This window comes from Haliaeetus albicilla, chromosome Z, assembly GCF_947461875.1.
Source record: "Haliaeetus albicilla chromosome Z, bHalAlb1.1, whole genome shotgun sequence".
Classification (NCBI taxonomy): Eukaryota; Metazoa; Chordata; class Aves; order Accipitriformes; family Accipitridae; genus Haliaeetus; species Haliaeetus albicilla.
In genome coordinates, this window is record NC_091516.1 from 52,742,507 (window position 1) to 52,764,475 (window position 21,969).

At 38.8% G+C, this 21,969-nt stretch overlaps 2 long non-coding RNA genes across 3 annotated transcripts in view; both read left to right on the forward strand.

Annotated features, from left to right (window-relative positions):
• The window catches only part of LOC138683670 (uncharacterized), a 497,441-nt gene that overhangs the window by 159,772 nt on the left and 315,700 nt on the right, over window positions 1-21,969 (forward strand). The window lies entirely within an intron of this gene.
• Window positions 10,777-15,969, forward strand: LOC138683996 (uncharacterized). Of its 2 annotated transcripts, none has more exons than XR_011323484.1 (3): window positions 10,777-11,494; window positions 13,016-13,091; window positions 14,833-15,969. It is a non-coding gene; the product is annotated as an uncharacterized lncRNA (long non-coding RNA). The 2 variants fall into 2 exon arrangements; XR_011323485.1 differs by having other exon boundaries at window positions 14,836-15,969.

Here is a 21,969-nt window from a genome sequence, read left to right on the forward strand (position 1 = left end):
CTTGGACGTGAAGTGTCTTAGATGAACAGCCACCTTCCTGGGGCTGAGCTTGAGACACAGCATAACTGCAAAATATTAATTCTATTTTTGATGTTGTCATCTTTGGCTGGCAGTATAGACCTACACTTGGTTTGGCCAATTGACAGTTTGGGCACGAGTTTCTAAATGGGTCTTAACTTTCTCACATATTAATTGAGTATTTTCTTTATTATTAATTTCTTGCATTGCTAGAGAGATTGTTCTGGTGAACCTAGACAAAACAGCATGAATTCTTCAATGCTTCAGATATCTAAGTTCTTACAAAACATTGCCATGCATCTTGGCTTCAGTAGGTTTGATGAACACATTGATCCTAGTTTCTATACTTTATGCTGACTTGCATAGTATATTGTACAAAATTTCAGATCATGGTTATTTTCTCAACCAACTTGTTTTCTGTGCCTTAAAGAAACACCTACAATTCTAAAAACAAAGGTGTGCTCAACCACTTATCTATGAGAGAGAACTTTCATACTTTGGCCAAAGAATATGGAAAGAGTCTAGATCTGTAACAAACCAGTACTTGCATTTGGTGTAAGGTATGCTTTTCTTCCATTAGCTTTCCATGGAAACAGCCTGCGTCTACAAAAAGAATGAATCATCTTCCTGGGGGTAGGAGGTAAGACTGAAGCAGAGAGGAAACCTGGGAGATGCTAAATGTAGTTTAAATCTTTTACTGGAATGGTGTTCTGAGTGTTACAGTGGAATGTGGTCTTAGAATCTATACAGAGCTTCCTTAACTGGGAAAAGCCTTTAAATATTGTATATTCTGGTTTCTACAATTAGGGAGGCATGAGTTCTGCAGGTGAGTGTTTTCACCATTGCGTAACTTTCTGTCTTTGGAGGAGATGCATGAAATGGAGATCGGTAGGTGGCTATGTAATTAAGTAGCTATTATAATATGCCGGTGTCCTGGCATGCTGGTGCAGCAAGAGAGGACGCTGCTAAATAGCAGTTGTTACTTGTCATTGCCAGAGCTGCAGATGTTTGGACTCAAAGAGTCGAGCAATAAATGCAACTGTTGAAATGTGTAGGCAATGCCAGGGCAGTGGTCTGTCCCGTTGGCTGTAAGAGCTGGTGACCAGGGAGAAAGAGGGATGGCTGCAGCATTAGGGATCAAAGTGCCCCATTGTGGAGGTTACCCAGATGGGCACCTCTCCCACATGCAGAAATGTCCTTGCCCTCTTTGCTGCAGTGGTGGCTTTGGAGCTCCTGCTTCAGCACCTGCTTGAGCAAGAGTTGTGATGGGCAGAGTTGGGGATGCAGCAGTGCCCAGCCTGTGGGGTGGGTTTGTGGGGTGGCTCCTCCTCCGGACATTGCTTCGCCTTGGCCATGTGGTTCCCTGAATAGCTGCCTTCTGGCCTCCTGTATTTCCCTCTGGGTTCCCCAGCTGTGTGTAGAAATGCGTTTCCCAAGCAGTGCAGGTCAAGGGAGATCAAAATCTCTGCCCAGTTCCTCCCCATTTCTTCTGTAGCCTAATAAGGGGTCTGCGATTTCAGTAGCACTCCTGTCCTGGGCAGTCCCTGTACCCAGGTGATGCCCCCACATTTCAGCAGTCTCTCCGTGGCTGCTCTGTAGGAGCAATTGGAAGTAAAATGCTAAGTACCTTTTTGAAACGATATGAGCGGGAGATACGGAAAAAAAACATTTCTTTGAATCAGTTCATATGCTTTTATTTTTAAAATTCAGGAAGCAAATGAACAAAGTCAATAATTTTCTGTCAGCCTTCTGAGTCAGCACCCTCTCCACTGGATCAAGTTTGGTTTGGTTTTTTTTTTTCTGTCAAGGACAGGTTTGATGTAGAACCAGTGGGAATCAGTGCTTCTCTTCCCTTCAGCATTTGGATCAGTCCCTGGGAGGTTTACAAAACGCTGACCTAAATATCTAGACAATAAAGATGAGGACAACTACGCCTTTGGACCCCCTGGGCAGAGCTAACCAATGAGAGTTTAGGCAGGGCAAGGTAGGTTTCCTTGAAGTGCCAGAGCATCCCGGGAGGCCTGGCCCAGACAGATGCAAGTTGCAAGTCAGGTGGCATTTGCTGTTAACCTGCAGAGCAGTTCAACTCAATAGCCTGGGAAAGAAGGACTGTGTGTGTGGGCTGAGAAGATGTGGGTGGTCAAGCCAAGAGGACACAGCTAGGAACAAACTTGTACCACCTACTGCAACAGTAAGTAGCAGAAGATCTGTATAAAAAGAATAGTTGCTACTGAGAAGTAGTACAGGTAATTACCTGATGTATTGGCTTAACTGAAGTTCTTCATGCACATAACTGGCTAGGAGTATTGAGGAACAAGGCTTTGGGCATGGTCTGGGGCAACATGTCTTCTCTTTCCTGCAAGCTTGGAAATCCTTTTCATCCTTTATAGATGTGAAGCATAAGAAGCTGCTCTTTTGTTGCATCCTGGAAGGATAGGATAAGTTGAGTCTGCTGCCTCGATGAGCTCATCTGGAGCAGAAGCAGATGATGATTCTGGTCTTGTCACCAGCGGACTTAAGGTGCAGCTCTGCTGGTCACTCAAAGTAAGTGGTGTCTGTGCAAGCCTACCAAGAAGTTTGAGATCAGAAGTTTGAACACAGGAATGGTTGGCTGTGTGGCTTCTATAATGTATTGATTCCAATGTGTGAGTAATTGTGGGAGGAGATCAGGACGGCTGAGTAAGGATGTGTTGGTCAAACTAAAGTGTAATAAGGAAGTGGAGAGGCAGTGGAACCAGATGTGTATCCTGGGAATAGTATAGGGATTGTGCTTGGATGTGAAGGGAAGGTGACAAAGGTGATGAAGATGGGGAAGAGGGAGAAGATGAAGAGGAGGAAGAGATAGTAATACACTAAATCTGTACGCATAACAGAAACAGTTATTGGTGTCTCAGAAGAAATTATGTGTTCTGGTGAAGATAGTTTCATTCAGGCATTTGGCTGCAAAGATTTTCCTCATGGTATGCCTATCATAGATAAACTTGTTTAGTGTGCCAATAACTCATTCAAGTACAATACATGCAACTGTAAGAGTTGATGTGGAAATTGTTCTATGAGTCATATACAACTGCTGTATTTTTAATACAGCAAGTGTATTAGAGGTACTACACAATCATACTTGATTTCATGTTGGAATTGCTATCTAGCAGGTCATCCATGCAAGTGATAGTACATAGAACCCAGTGGTCTGGATTCTTTCACAGTCAAATCAGTCTAGATGGGCATATTCTAGAGAAGAGTTACTACACTAATGCCTGTGTTGAATTTGGTCCATGTGGCAGAATTTAACCTTGCCAAGAAGCATGTCAGCAGTAGCCAAGCTGTTTTGTCGTGTGGCTGTTTGTCTTGTCCTGTCTAGTAGCATACTGTAACTGTTCTATAATACTGCTTCTCAATATTGAAGTCTACAAATAACATATAAAAGAGTGAATATCCGAGTCTTGAATGTATGATATTCAATATTAGCATTGGGTTTCACAGTTAGTACGCTAACAGGTTTTTAGATGCAGCTTTTGAGGAACTTAGTAATAGAGCTGATGGCTCAAAACTTGATTATGGGCTGCAATTACTATGCATTCAGCAGTCATGACCCCAGTGCCATCTCCATATAATGTCTTTTTTTTTGTCAGTGTGCTACAGTGTATTAAATCGACATTGCTGGATTTCATTGGATACAGCTGACACGCTTTGGTGGGATTGCTGTTAGTGTTGAGGTTTCTATCAAGCTGCATATTTTTACAAGTATTTGCCTTAGCTGATCTCTATCCTTGTACAAGTGTAAAACCTTGACAGTAAGCGTTTATATAACCACCCTCACCAGACACTCATGTTTCTCTCTTTCCCAAGCTAACTGCATAGCAGTTAGATGTCCAGTCTCTTGACAGAATTAATTGCCTGTGGGAAGGGAGGAGTACAGAGGTAAGGATTGTTGTGAGACAGGAGCTGTGCTGTCCAGGATCACTGTCATGGAGCTATTGAGGGAGAGAAGGAGCTCTGGACCAAAACATTTTGTACCACTTGTACAGACACAAAACTAACAATGCTGCTGAATTAATTTTTCCATGGCATTGTTTCTTTCTTTTTTTTTTTTCCTGATATGGGTACTAAAATACTTTATTTCAGCTGCACTGCAATGCTGCCACATAGAGTGGACATTTGAAAGTTCTTATTATATGCACTTTGTAACTGAAATAGTTAGTTATTTCCAAATAAAATATGCTTTATTGGGAACTGTAACCAGGAATGGAATAACTGCTTCAGAAAATGCTCCATTTTGTAGCTAAAATGCGTTGCTTAAAAAAAACCCCAATCCAGCTACTGATCTTGTGTTCAGTATGTTAAACTGCCGTAAGTGTTGACACCCTATCAATGTTCAATAGGTGTCTTGTAAGTCATCTACAAAAAAAGACTGTGAATTTTGTTTTTAAGAACTATCTTATAACTATTTGTATGTTTGTTGTGGTTTAAGCCCAGCCAGCAACAAAGCACCGTGAAGCCGCTTGCTCACTCCTCCCCCCCAGTCCCAATGTGATGAGGAGAAAATATAAAGAAAATCTCATGGGTCACGACAAGGACAGGGAGGGATCACTCACCACTTATGGTCATGGGCAAAAGACAACTTCGGGAAAAAACAAAATACATTTAACTTACTACCAATCAAAACAAGGATAATGGGAAATAAACCCAAATCTTAAAACACCTTTCCCCCACCCCTGTCTCCTTCCTGGCTCAGCTCCACTCCTGGTTTTCTTTACCTCCTCCCCCCAGCAGCGCAGGGGGATGGGGAATGGGGGTTGGCATCAGCTCACCACACGTTGTCTCTGCTGTTCCTTCCTCCTCAGGCGGAGGACTCTACACTTGTCCCCTGCTCCAGTGTGGGGTCCCTCCCACAGGAGGCAGTCCTTCATGAACTCCTCCAATGCGAGTCCTTTCCCGGGGCTGCAGTCCTTCAGGCACAGGCTGCTCCAGCGCAGGCTTTCCCATGGAGTCCCGGCCATCTTGGGGAGCATCCCTCTGCTCTGGCGTGAGCTCCTCTCTCCGCAGGCTGCAGGTGGGCATCTGGTCCCCTCTCCCCTCCATGGGCTTGGGGGGGGGACAGCCTGCCGTCTCACAATGGGCTGCGGGGGCATCCCCTCCTCCGGCACGCCTCCTCCCCCACCTTCCTCAGTGACCTTGGTGTCTGCACAGGGGTTTCTCACAGATTCCACTCTCCTCCCCCGCTGCAGGTTTTTTTCCCCTTCTTTAATCTGTTCTCCCAGAGGCGCTACCACTGATGGGGTTGGCTTCGGCCAGAGGCAGGTCTGACTTGGAGGTGGGGAAGCTTCGAGCAGCTTCTCGCAGGAGCCACCCCTGCAGCCCCTCCCCCACTACCAAAACCCCACCACACAAAACCAAAACAATGTTTTACAACTTGTTGAAATTATATTGTTTTAAATTTTACAGTAGAGCATTTTCTGTGAGCATGGAAGAATACTTACAGAGCACAAATGATATCTGCATATTTCTAAATACATTTATCTGCTATAAGAAAAAACATAATAGAAAAACTAGAAAATTTTAACTAAAAAAATGCACTCAAAATTTCAGTAACTGTCTTTTCATGATGGCAATATCTATTGTTCTGAACCTTCCAGTAACTTTGGAAGTCTAATGTACAAACGTGTAATGCAGAATTAGCACAGTAACTATAGTCACCGTGTACTGATGACCAGCTACGAACGAGGTGCTAATGTGCAGATAAAACTGAGTTAGAAATTGACCACGTATTTCATCATGGAACTAGACTTGTGCACTTAGTCTTATTGATCTGGCTTAATAAGAACATGATGCTTAACAGCTTATAGATCTCTTTGGGATCCTTTCTTTGAATGCATACTCCAGAAAGCTGAAATTATTTTGCCAATGGGATAAGAATGCTTGAATAAAACTTGGGCACAGACAGGCTTGAGCCTGGGTGTTTTGGTTTGGGTTTTCTTTCAGCTGTATTCCTCAGTAAGTTTTGAATCTGTGTATTTTGTATTTTTATCCTGTAGGCAGGGCAGTGCTAATGATAAACTATATGCCTGACTTAAAAGAGAGAAAAGGGAGTTGGGGAAAAAAGCAATGTTGGCAAACACTCTATTATAGATGATTATAATAAGGAATTTAAAATGTATGCCACAATTGAAAAACATGAAAAATTACATTTCCTTTTATGTGAAGCTGGTATGACCTTCATTGTCTCAAATAGCAGGAAATATGATTTCTACAGTAACTATACTACACTTTCAGCCTGATGGTTGTTAAGCAGAAAGCTTAGCATGAATAAATATAGATAGAAATTGTCAGGTCACATTTCAGTGAGAGTTCATGTTAAGCAGTAATATAAATGTAAGAGCTTACAATGAAATGAAATTCATGATGTAAAGATCAAACCTGCCTATAAAAGTCTTTTAAGGAAAGCTGTTGGACTGAAAAGATTCCAATTTTGTTTTAATAGATGCTAACATAGTACAAGAAAACTAGGGCATTTCTGCTGGATAAAATGTGATATAAATTAGGGCCTGATTCAGCAGAAAAACTGCATCTGCTTCCATGTGGATGATCTTACCATGCAACAAAAACTATCTTCCTTTTTAAACATCAATGCTGCTCTTAGATCAAAACAAAATAAAACAAAAGCATAGATAAATAGCTAGCTGTTATAATTTTTAACTTTAAAATACTCATGAACTGAACTTTATGGTTGCTGAAGTGTTTTAATGATTTCAATTCAAACATTCCCTATTAGCATAAGTAAAATATTAGTTTATGGCCATCACTGATGCTGTGCTTGTTTGAACCTTACCTTCAGCAAGCATGCTAATGTAAAAGCAGTGTAGCAGTGAGCCATCATAACCTATGAAAGAAGGTGCAGAGCTAAACGCATAAAATACGTTTGCATGGAAACTCAGCAGATTACGTTTAGTTCGTGTTTCGTGTGACGATACAAGGTTGTCTGACTCAACAGCTGTGAAGCTTTTAATGAAGTATATTTAAACTAAGATGGCTTATCAGAAACCACAAGCAGTCTCAGCATAGACAGGTGATTACAAGGACATTTCTAATGAATTTTTGTGACTTTTTTCAAATGCAGTTTTACCAAATATGCTTAGTTCAAATTAAGAGTGAAAACACATAAGATTTTTAAGGTCACACTAAAAGAACAACCATGTTGCAGCAGACTGAATGTATATTTAGCAGAGTAGTCTGTCACCATCAGTGATCGCTATCAGATACCCAAGAAAGAACATGAGAAAGTGAAAGCTTGTAGTAATACTTTCCCCAGTAGTCACCTCTTTCAGCATTCCACAGTTCAGGAACTTTCTTGGTCACAAGCAGTATTTATCAGTTTAATAACCTCAGTGAATTTTATTTTTTCTTCCATTAAGTTGCCTGATTGCTTTCTGAACTTGAACTTCTGTGTGTATCTAGAGCATCTTTGACCCCAGTTTCATGTTCTACACTGGCTTATCTGTTGTATACCTCTTTAGACACTAGATGCTTGGAAAATCTTAGTGTTAACCTTCCTAGATAAGTTCAGGAGAGCTTATCCAAAACCTAGTCTTTTTTTTTTTTTTTTTTTTTAAACTTCTGAAAATGTGCATTAGCCCTACTATACGAAAGAACTGGTAATTCTGTGCAATAATTGTAGAACTTCAGAGGCTGATACTCAGAATGCAAGATCATAAAATGCTCCCACTTGACTGGGGGTGTTTTGTTGCTTGTAGAACATCCAACTCTGCTTATCACAGGTTCAGCTCCTGCATAATAACAATGAAAGCTCTAAGGTAAGTGTGCTGATGCTACTAGGATTTTAGAAACTTGTCTTAGGCTGGCACTGAACAACTTTAGCAATGACTGGTCACAGTGCTAGAGACTAATTTCACAGATCTTCCCTCTGTTGCTGTGGCATGGCAGTGGTAAGGAAATTGAGAAATGGCTGCAACATTAGTTGGATTGGCAGGCTCTGACTGTAGTCTTGGTTGCACTGACACATTAACTAGCCCTAATATACAGTGCTGCATCCTTTTTATGTTTATTTTTCTTCTAGTTTGTTTTATTTTTATTGTTAATACATTGCAGTATTTCACAATGTCAAGGAAAATAATCTGGAATGGACAATTGCTATCCTTTTTCTATTTGGAATGCCTGTTTTGACATCCTGCATATTTTATCTGTATTTAGTTTCTCCTTTTTCACATCTGCTTACACTGTGCAAACCAGTTAGATTTGTCCTCAACTGGTCATGTTTTGGAACTTCCAATTAACAGCGAAGGTCTCAATTTCTGAGCAACTAATAAATGAGAAGGTGTAGTTTGTTCAGTTGTCTTCTAATTGTAAATTTCTCTGTTTAAAAGTACTTGAGGTAGAAATTAAAAATGTCATTGTGACACCAGCTGTGATCTTGGAACACATGAAAGGAGCAATACTAATGCTGCAGCGTATGCAACACATTTGAGGTGAGTTTGGTTTTGTTTGTAACATTCATTCCCTATTTAGCCACAGGCCTCCTAAACTGAACTTTTATTCTGGACTCTTTCTTTTTTTTTTTTTATGTGAATTTTTGGCTTAAGTCTTGAGAAAGCTTTTTAAAAGTTTTTTTTTTCCTGATCATCTGACAAGTATATCCCCTAGTTCCTTTTAAAAAACTGTGCAAATTTATGCTGTAGTTAGAGAAAATGCTATTAACTACCATTGTGCATATGCGTCTGCAACGATTCTAACTTTATTTGTTCATTTTGTCTGTCTTCATAATGCTGTTTTCCCTTAGGCTTCCACTTCTATTTCAGTACTCATTTTAGCCTGTGTATTCATAGACACAGACTTTGTGTCACTGTCTTTATTTGCAATGTGAAGTACATTGCAATGCTACAGCATTAATATTTACAGAGGATATATTGTCTTCTGACACTATACGTACAAACACTCAGTAGTAATGGACAGAATACAAGTTTCTTGCCCACTGCCTTAACATCATAACTTATGGTTTATGAACTGTTTACTGCAACATTAGGCACATGAAAGCAAAATTCTGGAATCATAATAGCTGGCTTCAGTAAACCCAGTCTTCTATCAGCAATTGGCTACTTTAAGTTTCTGGTTGTAAAACTCTGGAGAGCAACTAGTAATACTGTAACTTCATAAAGGTTGTATTGGCTGCTTGGTTATTATATACATGCCATTCACTATGTATGATCCTTCCATGGATAATGCTTGTAACAGTCTGGCTGGAAAGTTGCAGGTGTATGCAAAATAATTGGTTTAGATTGGTTGTTTCTTCAAGAAAGATGGATTCATGGATTGTAAGCTATCCATGCAGAAATGATGCATGGAGGAAAGAGTCACTGAGCTCACTTAGATAATCTGACTGTTTCACAGGCAAACCAAGTAAACAAAACAGCTCTTTCCCCAAATAAATTTTCTGGTAGAAAAACAGCTGCTTTCTTTCCTGTATCCCTATATTTCTCATTAGGCAAAAGCTGTAAAAATGTTTTTAAACATGCTTCAGCCCAAAATTGTTTATTTAAGTTTACTGTCTGTGGAGACCCTTATCACCTGTTTCAGACAAATTCAGGTTTTTGGGGGGAAGGTAAACTGGACTTACGTGCTTTGGATATCCGGTTCTACTTAGCTCAGAGGAATATTGCTAACAGCCTTGCCTGTAAATTTTTTGGAGATGGTCACATGATGAGCATTGAGGGTCCTTGTCTCTCTCTGACACCTGGAACTTGTGGAATATATATAACACCTTAAATTAGGTGCCCAATGCAACTGCAAAGTGTTTGCCTTTTTTTCTGGGTTGCGTTTGTGAGCAAGCTTATTTCAGAAAGTGACGAGAGACTCTGTTGTACAGGAGGGGGAAATGTACTTACAGGTGTTTTGAGTGACTTAGAATGTATGGACATAGACTGTGGTCCAAGATACACCGAAGGAATCAATACCATTTTCTGGTCTGTCTAGTCCTTGAGGTGAGGCTTGTCTGGTTTAAACCGTCATGGGCTGTTTGCTGCTCTTTGTTACACCCCTGGCTGGGGTAGATGGTAACGGGTTGGGTTTCAGGTGACCAGCAGAGCTGAGGGAGCTTGGGCAACAGTACCTGTATGCTGGAACTGCTGCTCGGACGTTGGAACCCACAGGCCACGTATGGAGGTGAGCAATCACCTGCATCCCTGCATCCCTGCCACCTCTTTCTGCTGCTCCTCCCCTTGCGTGGGTGCTCACTGGCAAGGAAGTGCGTGCGAGGAAGTCTGAGCTGGAAGCGGACGAGTCCTGCAACGGCTCGTTCTGCCACTGGATGGCAGCATTGACTACGTCTTTGAGCTGAGCTCCACCGCTCAAGGCTAGACTGAGCTCCTGTTCAGCCTCGTTAAACATCAGTCGTGTAAAAGATTGATAGCAATGCAAATGTATTTATAACCACTTGAGATAGTCACCTTCCACCCCAATTAGCCTTTGAATTGATTTAGTGAGAAAAACATCTATTATGGAATAAAAGTCTTAGAGATTAGTGTTGCATTATTTCACTACATTTGAAATAGCTGTAGGTAAAAGGGCCTTACAGGCATCAATAAGCTTTAATATAATAAAGTGCTTTTAGGCTACATCAGAAGCAAAATGCAAGTCGAAGGTTTGTTTGCCGAGTAAAATACAACTACAGCTATGTTGGGTTATGCTGGGCCTCTCTGGCATTTACAAAATCTAGCTTGTAAAATGTTTCTTCTCATTCATTTATTTTTAAAAGGGATTAGTTCATGAGAAGTTGCTTACAATAAAATCATTGATTACAAAAAAGTGCTTGTTTTTGCAAGCTAACAGAAATCAATTATGTTTTGAAGTTGTCTGATTTTTTTCTATTTTCCCTTCTCAAACGCAGTTTGCTGAAAAGAGCCTGGAGTGAGAGGGGTGGTAATGGTTCTCACTGTGGAGCACAAGTCCTGAGTACATCCCAGTGACTGACTAGTACCGCTAGCAAAGGATCCAAGAAAGAAGAGAGTTCTCTACTTGACATGGAGCAAAAAGAAATTACTATAAAGGGCTGGTATGGTTTAATGCTTCTAATTTAAAGACCTGATTTAGGTCATGCTGAGTTTCCATTACAGGTGAGAAATGCTATTTCTTTGAAAGTCAAAATTTCCTTAATATTTTATAATGTTGAACTGTTTTTGCTGCTTTGCAGCTATGATGTAAATTAGCTTTCTTGCTACGGCTACAATGTGAACGAACAGCTTTTGAAGAGAGAACTGGAGCTGTAGCTGGATGCTTTCCGATTAAGATCCCCCCCCCCCGCCCCTTTTTCTAGTGTAAAATCTGTGCATTTCTTTGCTTTCTACTTATGTATTCATTTGTGTTTATATAAAGGATAAAGCTTAATGAAGTCTATACAGTCACAGCAGCATAAACCACTGTGAGATCAGATGTGGCCCTGTGCTGTGTGTGAGAGCAAAACCTCTGAGCTGTGAGTGTTCTTATTCTCTTCATTGTTCTTCAATCCATCTTTATTTAGTACATAGCTTATATGGTTAACACCATTTAAACATAAAAGGTAATTTCCAAATATACTTCTATCAGTTTTAGGGAAAAAATTATAAGTTATTATGATATTTATGACAATAGAAAAATATTTTACGCAATTCAGCATGCTGGTTTTGAGGGCTGAAACCACATAGATCACCTTCCACTCCCCACAGCAGCTATTGTGACTATTTCAAAGCCTAGTCTGAAATCTACCTGAATTCATAAAGAATACCTGTTTCCAGATGGCAAAATATTTTTATTGATTCCAAACAAAAACACCCTCCTTGGTATGAACTTGTAACTTTACTTTAGCTATTTGTATTTGTAGTTTGCTTTCCAACATTTAATCAATGATCATAGGGACAAAAAAAAATGATAAGAAAGAAACAAATTAGCAATGTTTGCCGAGTATTTCTCTGAAAGAACAACAGGGCTGAAAGGTTTGCTAAATCTAGATTGCCTTATAAAAATTGAAAAAAAAAAAGCCAAGTGAATAACTCTACTTTTAGTTTCCTTTGTAGCCCTGTTTTGGATATCTATGGTGCACTGCAGCATTGATACCAGATAATACAATGATATCGCACTTAGTCATTGTAAAGCATACTTGACAATCAATCAAAAATCAGCTGGAAGCAAAATCTCCTGAAGCTAGCCTCGATCGGATGGGATCTGTCTTTGTGTGTGTACATAAGTGTGACATATGTAAGCTTGACACATAAATGGCATGCATGCAAACTACACTGAGATTTAAAACATATATTGTACATTCTGCAAAATGTTTGCTTGTGCATATTTCCAATTCTAAAGAAATAACCAGTTTGATAGAAATAGTATCCAGGGAGCTACAATTGGCATTGATTTTTAATTTACACAGAAGTTATTACAAATACATATCAGTGTCAATTAAAGCAGTTTCATTGCTTACAACATATAGGAAATCAAATTCCATAATTACATTTGCCATGCGGATGGTAGCACTACTTCCAAGGTTCAAAGGTCACTGACAATTAGCATAAGATTTAAAATTAAATTACACTAAATATTGTTCATTTTCATTGCTTGAAAATTTGACAGGAGAATATGAATGTTAAATGTAAATAATATATTCTGGCAGAAAACCCTAGTTGTCTTTTTCCCTAAGGTTTGCATTTTTAGATGTTTAATTTTGTATTCGGGTCATAGAAAATGGTTTGTGTTGTGCCTAGGTAACCAGATAGAGCTTATTTACCATATAGACAAGGCTTTATGCAATGTTTGTAGTAGCCTGTGAACGTAACAGTGCAGATAAGATTAATAAAAAGGCAAAGGTAATAATCTGGCACTGGTTAAACCTTTCACAGGATGGCAACAAAAAAAGTCCATTCAATCTATAACTGTAGGGTTGTATTTGTATTTGTTAGGTTTTGTTTATCTGATTTATTGTATTATATTTGTAGTGATTAAAATATGTCTGTGTTCTAAGTCTTAGCAGATGCTTTTCCAAGGAAGGAAACATTAAACGTGGAAGGCCTTTCTGCAAGGACATAATTTTAAAGCAGGTATTCTGATAGTAGACAGTAGATTCAAAGAAGAGACACTGTTTCAATTTTCTCTGTAGATATATTTCGAATGGTTATAGAATGGTTTCCACAGCAATTTAATGATATCAACGCAGCAACGTGTCAATGCGGAACCCACCACATTGGTTTTGTCTTGTGTCCTGATCGGCAGTCTCAGACGTGCTAAGAAGATCTGCACAGCCAGCTGAATATGGGATCTATGCCCTTTATATAGCTGTGGAAAAGAAGTGGAATAGACTTGGGCCTATTGTTGGAAGGCATTGCGAATGCTTCTTTAAATGAGGGCAAGCTGTCAGCTGTTCTCAGAGATATAATGGCTCAGTCTCTCATTGTCTGTGAAACTGTTGCTTGATGCTAATGTTCTCTATAATTGTTGTCTGGTTTCTGAGGGATTGGAAGATGTTACAGTCTTTGGTGTTTCCCATGTGTTGGTGAAAGTTATTTATGTCTAGTGAAAACAGGGATAATGGCTGGGAGTTAGCTGGCTTAAAATCAGCCTGACTAAAAATGCAGTTTTTAGAAGATGGAAATCTACAGCAGTCCACTTGAGTGGACATGTTTTTGGACTGTACATGAGAGCACAAAAAGTATCTCCTGAGTCCAAACCTTTGAGAAAGGGAGAAGTGTCACAAAACATGAAAACCATGAATTCCTCAAAAAGTTTTGCCATTCTTAACAGATGAGAATGTTATGACCGATATGTAAGATGTTACGACATCTTGGTTTAAGATTGAAAATGCATAGGAATTTTCCATACAGAATGTAATCGAACAAGCCTTGAACTAAGGAAACAAGGCAACATACCATTGTCTGGGTTAATGTACTACAGATTTCTAGGTGTATGCATAAGGAAGAGTGTTGGTGAACTCTGTAAGGAAGAATCTATACTTTGCAAACAGGGTAAGTGTGCAAGGGTCTGTGTGAATACTTGTGACATGAAGAGAACACAGATCAAAAAATATCATGCTTTTAATCCAAGTTACTATATTAGTAAGAAATCAAACTATTTTGCGACTTCTCGTTAAAGATAAAATGTGCATTATTTAGGGACTAAGGTGTTTTTTCTGTTTCCTGTATAGTAAAGAAGAATTATTTGTAGAAAATGTTCAAGGGTCAGCAGTGAACTAATGATTAGAGTATCCTAAATGGAAACTTTATTGTTTAATTCCTGTGCATCAGAGTACATCTTGTAATTGGCTATTTGAAATCACTGTGATAAAATTTGTGGTAAAATGAACATGCGTTAATCTTAGTGGAGACATAATTTCTACTGGGAAAGTAAATTAGTTTGAAGCAAAGGTAAAGGAAACTCACAAGGAACACTGTAAAGTTGCAGACTGATGATATTTATGAAGATCAGTTTGAGGTAACTTCAGGACTGTAGTCCAAAAATAGCAAAGATTTGTTTGCTAGAAAATCAAAGGCTACATTGACTCTAGATGATTATTTTAAAATGACAAAAATAGCATTGTAAACTTGTATGTATACCGATTGCTAAACAGTACATCAATTGTCATGGCAGATAATGGGGTGCAATACGAATGTTTTGAAATGAATTACTAAAGCATATGACTTTTAATGTTGGGTCAAGTGTGTGTGCACCCTATTGCTGTGTGAAAAAACAGTTTCAAAAAGCAGTAATGCTTTCAAAGTTGTATGATAGTCACTTTATAAAAGCAAAGATCATTGAAGATTTTCTTATTTCTTTTCTGCCTGACAGAAGATGTAGGAAAAAATGGTGTTGAGTCTTCAGCCTCAGAGGGAGAACAGTTCCAGGTGATCAAACCATAAAAGGAGAATGGACTTGAGAAGAACAATACAGAGGTGCTTTAAAGATTTATAAAACAAAAAAGATTCAGTCAGAGACTGATTTCTTTAATGATTATTACTGTATGCTTTCTTAGCAGAGAAAGTAGTTATTTTGCTCCTTAAAGCTTTGTCTGACATGTAACACCCTTAGAATATTCTGGTTTAGATGGTATTAGTTAATCAGTGTCCTCAGTGCCATATGTCTTGAGAAACATGCAATTCTCTCTTGCTGTCTCCCCCTTGTTCCTTTAGTATCTATTACTTTTTTCATTTATTATGCTAAAACGCTTTTACTTATAAACTCTGTCACTGACTTTTCTTCAATGACCAGAGACAGTAGCTAGTCTGAAACTGGGGTAGTGTCTTAAAGCCACATGAACACCTATTGTTTCTCATCTGAAAATGTTGAAACATACTTCTAAGTAAGAGCAGTGAATGTTTATCCTGTGCAGACAGTGCTAGGAAATTTGATGAAATCTGTAATTATAGTTGGTCTTTACAAAGCCAAAAATGGCATATAGCATTTTTGCAAATTTGCATTTTTATAGCAAAAATAGCATATACCTTCTTGGTTTTCGCCAGTGGAAAGTTTTTTTAGGACAAAAGAAGAATAAAACTGTATTTAACAAAAGGTTTGATTTTACTAACTGCCACTTATACAAGTGGTTTGAATTTCTAGAAATAGTTTCACTGTTTGTCCTGAAACAGCACGGGGGAATAATACTGAGGGCTTAAGACCTCCCATTGTAGCCATATTTATTTTTGAGGAGAACTGGAAAAAGTTAGTCTGCCTCTAATGCACAATTTAAAGTAGAAAAAAAAAAATCGATTCATGTAATATTTATTAAATTTTAAGGAAATATATAGATTCTTTAGATATTTGCTGTCTTTTTTGTTGCTTGATTGTTTTACAGTTGAGGGTGAAGAAAATACTTGTTTTATAAGAAACTTTCTAAACTATGAGAATTAAAGAATAATAAAAAAAAGAAGCAGGAATGAGATGGCTTTTTTTTTTTTCATATATGTTTTCTTGCAGTCAGGATGGGGCTGTAATGCATTCCAAAGATCTGTTGACTCCTCGTCAACTCCTGATTTTAAACTTTTTCAGTTTATGTGACTCTTTACTGTACAGGCTCAAAACTCCTGCTGAATAACTTGCCATGTTTCAAAGATCTCTTAGAAAAACCTACTGGAAAAAAAGGTGAAAAACCAATACAGCTGTTCTACATTGTGTTTTCAAATCTGGTTTAGGTTAAGAATGGTTACTATCTGATGTACTTCAGTGTCATTAGTGCTCTGAAACTGTTTTATAATTGACAGGGATTCACATGACATAAGCCATTATCAGTACTGTCACATTCGTTGGCATTCTCAGAAGACACAATGTTTAAGATCAATATAGTGATTAAACAAGGTTAAAATGAATGATGAGGATTTAGATAAATCAGATGTCAAACTGAACGGGAGGATGATGCCCCCCAACCTTAGATATTTTTGGAATAATATCACCCAGAAGCAGGAGACTTTGCAAGCAAATTTCCATATCAGAACGATTTCTGATTATTTTTATGTCCTATGGATAAGAAAAGGACTTCTGGTGTAACAAGAATTCCAGTCCTAATTCATCCAATAGTAGAATTTGACTAAGGTCAGACAAGGATAGCTGATCCCCAGTTTGTGGATGTTCTTGGCTTCTAGCCCTTGTGTTTTGATTTTTCATCTGCTTTTAGGTCATGTATAATCTGAAATGTATCAGACCTTGTTATAAAATAGATATCAGGAGATGCATCTGTTCACCTCCATAGAAACAAGAGACCACCTCGGGAGTTGCAGCTTCTTTGTATTGCTCAAGACCACAGATAAACATCACGGAATACAAAAAGAGCACAATATGGCAAATGTATGATGTTGCATGATTAGGTAGCCATGCAGATAAACATTAAGCAGTACCTTTCACAAGTATTATCTGTTATTACAAGTATTGCTATCCCCATTTTATAGATAGGAAACCAAAGCTGTGAGAGATTAACTATCTCCGTAATTCTGTGATGTAGGCAACACTTTGAGTATAAGCTGCTTGAATCTAAAGCTTCAGCCAGCGGTTCTGCCTCCACTTAGGTTACAGGATAATTTGTGGTTTAGTGGCACTCTTATCACACATTAACAGTTAAAATGGTATGTTGTAAATGCACTGTAAAAATGCTTCTTTGGAGGAAATGGTGTGGGGTGGTTTTTTTTCTTTAATTCTTTTTTTTAAGATCTTATGAGAACCGTGCCACTTTGGATCCCTGATTAATTTATTAATTAATGGGAGTGTAACTCTCATTATTCCTGACTGCTTACAGGCTGGTTAGCCATTGCCATCTTTATACCTTGAACAGGGCATAGTTAGCAATGAGTTAATCTTTCTTCAGTTTTGTTTTGTTTTTAATGGCTCTTCCAATTTGTGGAAATGTAGAATTTGTTTCCATGGCAACTTTTAGACTTCAAGGCTTGTGGGAAAAAGACTGGTAAGTGTACGATTTAGATTATAGTTGCTGAGTTTTATTGTGTTTAAAATGTGGTTAAGTTGGAGCAATTCAGAGTAGTGAGATTTGGAAGGTCTGACTGAAATATTTTGCTAACGTCTTTGTTATTATGAGGTACAAATAATTCCAATGAAAATTTGACTCAGACCAGGTATTTCTTTTTTTATGAAGTGAGCTTATTATGCAATAGTTGCATTTTTGGACTGAAATGGTATTTGCATACTGCTGTTTCAGCAGAAACACCTCGTTTGGGGAAAACTGAACTTTTTATGGGTAAATATTGAACTTGAAGGCCTAATTAAATTCCTTGTATTTGTTGTTGGTACTTTTATATATAAGGTGTTTATTTCTTTATTACTAATTCAATTGCCAAAATTACCAGAAAAATCCAAATATTCTTACACCATTTCACCTCAAGTTGAAAGTAGTCAAAAGGAAGCTCTTGAAATCTGAAAATAGTTCTGCAGCTTTGACCTACAGCCTTCTGATTTCAGTATTATCAAATCCAAATGTGAATATGTTTTTCATTCAGCTTCAAACCGTGTCTGTATCTAATGTGAGTATGGTTACTATCTTCTTAAACTTGATTTTCTTTTATTGTAGGCATTGTTAATACAAAAAACACCAGTGGTCTTCAAGGTCGTGTATGTACAGCTGGTCTTCAAGGCAGGCAGTTCATGCTAGGAAACATCTTACATCCCTAATATTTTCATGTGTGGGGGAAAAAAAAAAAAAAAGAGTAATTTTGAGAGCTGACATGGTTCAGGTTCCAAAAAGTTAAGGAACCCATAGTGTATGTTGAGTATTGGTTATTTTTAATATCCTTCAATGTAAGAGATTGCCTGACCATGCACCTTGATTGGATGCAAACACAGCATTTGAACTATCATAGTAAAAGAAACATTTGTTTTTCTTTAGCTTACTTTTCTTTGGTTGGGCTAATTTTTAACACTTTTCTTTAGCTTTTATAATAAAAAACTTGCATTTAAATGCATCTGTTCATGGTATGGAAAACATTTATTGTTCATAAAACTGAAGGCCTTATGAAGAGTAAGAAAGCATAACACAGCAAGATCTTGGAAGAAAAATCATTCTGATGACAAGGATTTGGCACTGCCTGAAGTTGATAAGTCAGTATTATTCAATTTTACTTCTCAATTTATTTGGATCCTTTCCATAGAGTCTCTTTGCTTTCCCAGTTTTTTTGTGGACATGAATATGCCTTTGAATCTACAGAATGGATACCAAATCAGTCCACTTGCTACTGAAATGTACAAGATTAGGATGACGGCTTAGGTGGGATTAAGTATGCTGAATTATATGTTACGGTGGGTTGACCCTTGCTGGATGCCAGGTGCCCACCAAGCTGCTCTATCTCCTCAGCTGGACAAGGGAGAGAAACTATAACATAATGATGGTGAGTCGAGATAAGGACAGGGAGAGATCCCTCACCAATTACCATCACAGGCAAAACAGATTCAACTTGGGGAAATTAATTTAATTTATTGCTAATCAAAATCAGAGTAGGATAATGAGAAATAAAACCAAATCTTAGAACACCTTCCCCCTACCCCTCCCTTCTTCGTAGGCTCAACTTCACTCCTGATTTCTCTACTTCCTCCCCTGCAGCGGTGCAGGGGGATGGGGAATGGGGGTTGGGGTCAGTTCATCACACATCGTCTCCGCTGCTTCTTCCTCCTCAGGGGGAGGACTCCTCACTCTTCCCCTGCTCCAGTGTGGGGTCCCTCTAATGGGAGACAGTCCTCCACGGACTTCTCCAACGTGAGCTCTTCCCACAGGCTGCCGTTCTTCACGAACTGCTCCAGTGCCAGACCTGTCCACAGGCTGCAGTCTTTCAGGAGCACACTGCTCCAGTGTGGGTCCCCTGTGGGGTCACAAGTCCTGCCAGAAAACCTGCTCCAGCATGGGCTCCTCTCTCCACAGATCCACAGGTCCTACCAGGAGCCTGCTCCAGTGCGGGCTTCCCATGGGGTCACAGCCTCCTTTGGGCACCCACCTGCTCTGGCATGGGGTCCTTCGTGGGTTGCAGGTGGATATCTGCTCCACCATTGACCTTCACAGGCTGGGGGAGGACAGCCTGCCTCACCATGGTCTTCCCCACGGGCTGCAGGGGAATCTCTGCTCTGGTGCCTGAAGCACATCCTCCCCCTCCTTCTTCACTGACCTGGGGGTCTGCACAGTTGTTTCACTCGCATATTCTCATTCCTCTCTCTCAGCTGCTGTTGCACAGCAACTTTTTCTTTCCCCTTCTTAAATATGTTATCCCAGAGGTGCTACCACCATTGCTGCCTTGGCCAGTGGCGGGTCCATCTTGGAGCTGGCTGGCATTGGCTCTGTCAGACAAAGGGGAAGCTTCTGGCATCTTCTTGCAGAAACCACCCCTGTAGCCTCCCGCTACCAAAACCTTGTCATGCAAACCAGATACATACATCCTTGAAAATGTGATACTTTTTTTCTCAGCTTTGCCAGTTTAGAGAGACATTAAATTGAGAAACATTTGTCATATCTTTCTTTTGATCATTTCTTGTTGGTGGTGTCCTGCTTTCTTGCCAGCTTAAATACATGATCTATGTCTGTTAACAGTTCTTCAGATAGTGCTACTCTTGAGACTTTATTCTCTAAAATATTTTGTTTGAATATATCAAATATGTCAAGAACCCCTGAACACATAGTACTATGTACGTATTTTGAATCGTAAAACCGTAAACTGAACACTATTATGCAGACTAGTGGATTTTTTGTAGTTTTTAGTGCACATAGTGCAGTTGGACTGTGTTCCTTGTCTAGCTGTATGCAGTTATGGTGGTACTGCTGCTCATAAATAAATCTTTGAAATAGAATGTCTGATTTTGAACAAGAAGTCAGGACAAACTACATTAATAACTTTACCCTTTCAAGTAATGTTAGCAGAAGTTGTCATGTAGAGTAGGTGCCAGCCTAGGTACTTTCAGCACTCTAACAAACTGGGAAACCCAGAACAGATGAGCAAAAAGGCTAAGACCCATAGTTCTCCATTGTTTCATTATGTATATGAGTGACTGTTAAAAGACCTAGAAGGTAGAAGGAAGCCATCTGTTTGTCAGTTCTGTTCATTCCCTCCAAAAATTGGTCAGTTTCAAACAAATTTGAAAGAAGGTTAAATTTCTCAAAGATAATTATATTCTTTCAAGATTCACAAAAATCAATGCAAAGAGAGCAGTGGCAGGAACAGCAGGCAGAGCTCAAGCTTTAGCCACCTGCATGTGCTCAGCAAGCACATGCTCCTCGCTACTGGAGGTAAAACAGAAGGACTGGAAGGAAGATCAGGACTGTTGTTAAAGAAAGATCAGAGATAACTGTAGGAAACAAAGTCTCTAGAGTTTTGGTGTTTTCAGGGCTACTTGTTTTTCAGCTTAAGGCTAACCAATGGGCAATGGGCATTTGGAATGATCTTCTTGCACAAAAAAAAATGGTCATATGCAAGCAGTATATCCATCTTTACCCTCCTTACCATGTCCCCTTTAATCGATACAGGATTTGGAGTTTTAAAGTTGTAGAGTTACCAAGAAAACTTCCTTTATAGTTTATCATTTTCATCTACATCTAAGGTATTTACATCTGTATCTTCAGTGAGGGGACATCTCTTGTTCTGTTTGCATTTCAATCTGGTTGAAAAAGAATGTGGTCTAATCTGAAGGGTCTATGCTCTATTATGTTTTAAGGTCTTCTGACATCCTACCTGATATAGCGAGATACATATCTACAGAAAAAACTCTGCAGATAATTCTCACATTGTTAGAGACAGGAATTTGAATAAAGACTGTGTCCTGGTTGGACAGAATGAACAGTAGAGTCAGTATTTAAGAATTCACAGGCAGATATATCCCTGTCTAGAAGAGAAACCAAACTATATCCATATACCTAACTGGCTTGGCTCACAGTCATGATTTTAACCTGGTTTTGAATGTTTAGGTGATGGGAAGTTCTTGAATATTTTATAGTATGGTCACAGGTAGTGAAGAGAAATTAAGGAAGAGATTAGGTAGGTAAGTGAAATTTTACATGCTGTAATATGAAGTGAAGTGTAGTAAATATTTAATTAGTTGGGTTTTTTCTGTACAAATCAGAAACATCAGTGATGTTCTTTGGTTAAACCATGACACAAATTCTGTTCAAATCATTTAGACTTGAGAAACAATTATCATTGTAAATATGTTCTCTGTTGTCCTCTTTGCTTTTTGACTAGCTTTTCATGGTTTGTTGCTCTTACGTATCATAAACATAGATGTTAATCATAAAGGAAGGGGAATAGAGGTAACGCATCATAGTAATGTAGATAGGAATGTGTCAACATCTGCAGGTCTCTGAATTTTCAGGTCTCTCCTGACCCAGCGCTATTTCTTTTCTACCCCTCTCTTTTTTCTCACCTCAGTATAACATTAACTTTCAAGGCACTACTTTTCATTTTACAGTTTAAGGAGATGGAAAAAGCAGCTAAAAGAAATGAATGTTTAACTATT